Below are 5,115 nucleotides of genomic sequence, written 5' to 3' on the forward strand. Positions count from 1 at the left end.
ACAAATGCAGCAAATAGCATTGCATCTGCGATGGGTGCTAGAGTTTTGAAACTAAATGTATGTGGTATTTCTTGCTACCTCTGTGACACATTACAGCCCTTTGAATCTCTCTGCAAAGATGGGGATAAGTGTGAGGACTTTACTCACCCAGCAGCCTGCTCCAGGCCTGTGGCACTTCTGGCCACACGTGGAAGTACAATTATGTCTCAGACTTGCGGCAGATGGCAGAAACCACATCTAAACTGTGGTACTGGCATAGTTGCAAAGGCTGCCTTGCTCTGGCCAAATGATTTGCACCAAACCCCTCCATTTCAGGCAGATGAATGAATGCACAGGCTTCCCTACTCTCCAAAGTGCCCATGGTTTCCCCACAGCCCAGTCACTGTCCTCAGAGAAACAGAGCCACTGACCATTCAGCACATGACCCTCAAGTCACAGCAAAGCAGGTGACAGATAACTCCTCTGAGCAGAATACATCTCTCTGCTTCATCCTATTGCTATTTCGCCTTCTACTTTGGAAGCCTTCCCATTTCTGTGGCTGGCTCAACCACTTAATGGGGTTCTGGGGTTTTCCCCAAGATGAGGACGTTCACTGAGGTCTATTCTCTAAGCGAACAGAGAAATTCTGCAGCGATACTCAATACTTGGGGCTACTGCACAGAAAACCCCATTCATTGTTGCCAAGCCACCAGGGTCAGCCAAGCAGCTGGAGTTTTACCTGTTTATTTATTTATTTAAAGGGTAACTATCACTTGGGTTTTTAGCTCATGTTGGTAATTTCAGATTTCTGCTCCAAAAGGATACACGCACACACACAGACACATTTATATATGTGTATATACATTTCCTGCTTGGCAGCCTGAGCCGCAGTGTTGGTCTGAACACTCCTCTCAGAGGCAAAGACAATCTGCCCTTCCCAGCAGGAAACTGCTGGGGTACTTTAGCGTAAAGATCAGGCCCCGTACCAATACATTACTGGGACACTGGGAGCTTCACTTTAGGTACTCCTCCAAAAAAAAAAAAAAGACTGTATTTTTACTTGTATTTCCTATCATCTGGGATGAACTGCATCTGGGATATCCTGCATCTGCATTCAGTCCTAGTTTCTACTTGGTCATTTTTAGCCAAATGATTTTTGGCTAAATTTTCTTTCAGCGTTTTCTGAAAGAAATGTATTGAGATTTGAATTTTGTGATGTTCAGACCAGCGGAGTCCTGCTTCTTTTGGCTGGGCACATCAAAATGCTCTCTGTTTTAAGTTGTGGCCAGCACTTTGGCAAAATGTGGTTGCAAATACTTTCTAACCTGGCTTTTATCATTGTTCTCAGGAAGTTGTAAAGAGTACAGTTGTAAAGTGAAATCACTTGAGTTTAGTAGTTCTGGAATTGGGCTTTTAAGGTTGGAAATGGCCCTCCACAGCACAAGGACATTAATGCTTCGAATTTTAGAAGTGTCTGAACTTTTAGTTTCTGAATCAGGTTGGAGCTAAACATAATCTGAATGCCAAAAATCTCAGATTAGAAAATAGGGTGCATTTGGGAACATGGCAGACTTGATACTTCAACATAAAGAATCTCACTGTTTGCACTGACAAGTTCCCTATCCCCGTTCTTTTTTCATAAGGTTGAAATCTCACATCAAGAGTTTGAACAATTAATAAAACTAACATTGGCACAACACTGAAACGGAGAAATTGAGAGTGTGAAAATCAGAAAAATGCTTGCTTAGAGTGGTAAGCCTGGTAATAGTCCTGTCAGTTCCCTTAAAACAGATGTTGGCCAATTCTGCAGTTCATCGTGACATAACCTTAGAAAACGCAGAAAAAGAAATGTCAGTTCATATTACACTCTCTATATAATTAAGAATAATTAAGTATTCTAGATAAGAATTAAGTTTAAGGCTGTGTAATGACTTGGTAATGTCTTAGCCATCCCAAAGTACTCATTAATTCTAGCACCCTCATGCAATGGTAGTTATTCTTAACATCAGTGACTCCTTAGGTCATTACATGAATTACATTAAGTCTGGAAATGACTTTGTACTTTCCTTGCCACCTGAGAGTACACATCAGTGCATGGAACTGTGATTGCTTGTGCAGAGAGATGGGGTCTGTCATAGTCCTCGGAAACCTTTCTCTTTACAACCACCCAGAGATCCTGTCTCACACAACATTAGGCATCAGGCTTGAAATCTAGCAGAAGCCAAACCAAAGTCTGTCAACTCTTCCTAAATGAATTTACAAGTGGGGAATGGGGGAATGAGATGAATGGCATGGGATGGTTGTGCATGAGTGCAGGGAAGCAACTAAAAATATTTGTAGAGATCTAAGTACACCACCCCAAAAATACACACATATTTTCCACCATTTAAATATCTTGTCCCTGGGTGGAAGCCAAACATTTTTCTATTTATTTCCATGTATGCCACCAAGTTACTAAGGAATTTAATTGCCTAATTAAAAATGTTAAGAAAATACCAGAAGGTTGAACATCCTGGAAAAGGACAAGGCGTTAGGAGGATGTTAATTCATCCTGCATCGTGTGCTGAAGAAAGGAAAGCGTTTCCGGTTGCTAGTGCTGCAAGCTTGCGCTCAAACTATTTGTGAAAAAGGCTGCATTTGGTCTGTAAGAGAAGCCAAGTTCTGCCTGTGATAAGCGTTGGGAACACATGCGATGATACCTCTTGTTTCCAGGCATCCTGACAGCTAGTTCCAATTTGCATTTCTAAATGGAATTAGCAGAGAAAGGAGATTTACACATTCCTTGCTGATTGGGCCAATTGATTTGGTTTGTGCTCCACACAGCAAGGCTTTGGTAGAAGCCCAAACCTCCCCGTTAATCTTCAGACAGAGTGACAGGAGAGATGACCTTTGGATGAAGATGGGGGTGGACTTGTGCTCAGGATACTTGTGCCACAAATTCCCCATGTGACATTACACCAAGTCATTCAAACTCTCTTGACTTACTCATTTTCACAACAGGGATAAGTCAGTTTTGCCAATTTAAATTACAGCGCTCTGAGCAGAGTGAGAAAAACTTTTTATTACTGAGTGATTAAAGGAGACCGGGTGAACCCTCCGCACACAAAAATTCTGCCCCTGAAGGCAACGCTGGGCAGCTACAGCCGCTCCTGAGAAATGCTTGAAACTGTTATCTTGGTACCTTGCCAGGAAAACAGAGCTGGTCTAATGGGAGGGACCCACACTGGTTATCCCTCGCAGTTGCCCTCCATTCCCCCTGCAATTCCCAGTCTGATACTGCTTTTCTGAGGAGAGGCTTGTATTTGTAGCATTTGCAGGTTTCCTGAGTGAGCACAGACAAGAAAATCCTATCCTTGCTCTCTGTCTCTTCAGTTTCACAGGCTATGAGGAGAAACGTTCACGCAGGTGGGACTGCTGTGATAACATGTCTGAACCCAAAGATGCCTCCCCAGGAGAAAGGCCTGGGGGTGAACTGGGTCAGCACTGCTCCTGCTGCCAGTGTGGGGAGTGGAGAGACTGGGAGAACAGTTGTGATCCAGGCAATAGTAGCAGCACATTTGGTGTCAAGTCTTTTTGCTATGAAATGCCAAGCTGCATTTGGCAATACTTAAAACTCAGCCCAGGTCAAAGGATATTATTCTAAAATATAATTTGTAGCTAAATAGTATTGTTTTAAATCCATAAAATACTCAACCTTGTTTCAAAAGGTTGCAAGCTTGCATGTCTGTGATTGCCTCCTGCCAAGAGGCTAGTTCCTGTCCCAAATGAACAGCAGGACTCAGCCTGGGACCCCAGCACTGATTAGGTGCAGAAAGCTGGTTGCTTTCCATAAAGCCTCGTATCTTGGTGGTGTTTGAATTTTCCACGGATCTGGGGTCCAAATGTATCATTTACTGGTTCCATTTAGAAATCTCTAGGCCTAAGTGACCCCTTTGATTCACGGACAAAAGCGAGAGGACATTGCAAGCTGCAAGAAGATACGTGGCTTAACCAGGCTTTCTGCAGGACAAGCTGAATCCAAGCGGCCAGGGAACAGGCCTGAAGTCTTCCTGACGTAATTAATCAAGCGAGTATGATGAACCATAAGAGGCTGGTGGAGTGACTTTGCCCTCAGCTTAGCTGCAGATGGAGCCAACACCAACGCAGACTGAAGGATTTTATGTGCAATGAGTCCTGAACACACTACCTGACCCACAGTGCCCGTGTTTCTCGTGAGGTCTGCAAAGTCTTTTTAAATTTATAACAAATACACTCTTGTATAATAAATGTAAACAGAAATCTATGTTTATATGAACATATAATATTTCTAGAAATACATGAATACAAATATAAACCAGTAAAAAGCGAAACTGGAGTCGGGATCTCAGCAAAGCTGTGGCAAATTAAACCATCGGGATTACTTACGCAGCGGGCACGTCACCCCGCGTGCTGGGGGGGGTGCCGATGCTGATGATGCTCCACTGTTGCGTGGAGCAAACCTTTTATCCGAGAAGGACACGTATCGTTTGGCACGCGCGCTCTTTGCCTCTTCTCTTACGCATCGCTCCAGGCACCTTCATTATTCAGCAGCAAAACAAGCAGCAGCACATTAAAAAAAAAAAAAGAAGGAACAACGGCTTTGGTGGTGTTACCACCTTGGTTGTGTTATCACTTACCTGCAGAAAAATAAAACTGGGCTCTTCAGAAGCGCCTGGTTAGCTTCCATTGGAAATAACTGTAAAAATTCAGATATACTCACCGGTTTTCCCCTGGTTTCCTCAGTCCCTCGGCCGCGGCCCGGTGGCTGTTTTAGCTGCATTATTCCTCTTCCATCTTCAACCTCTCTGAGCGGGGATGGCAGTGCCAGCCGGCCCCTGTGTCTCTCCTCAGCAGCGGCGGCATCCAGCCCGCCCTGCAAACTCCCACCGCATGCCCTCAACGAGCAAGGCGGCCCTTGCTCCGCAGCCATGCCTGCCGGCCTTTCTCTCTGCTTTCCCCTTTTCTTTGGGGCCGCTCTGCTTGAGTGAAACAAAATAAAACGTCCCCCCAGCGTATGTAGCCCAGCCCAAAGCAGCCCAAGGGGATGAGGGCCCGGGGAGAAGAGAAGGGCGAACAGGAGGGAACCTCGGCTGCTGTCATGGCTGGGGGGGGCCCCCA

Source organism: Phaethon lepturus, unplaced genomic scaffold (genome assembly GCF_000687285.1).
Source record: "Phaethon lepturus isolate BGI_N335 unplaced genomic scaffold, ASM68728v1 scaffold33326, whole genome shotgun sequence".
In the NCBI taxonomy this organism is placed as follows: Eukaryota; Metazoa; Chordata; class Aves; order Phaethontiformes; family Phaethontidae; genus Phaethon; species Phaethon lepturus.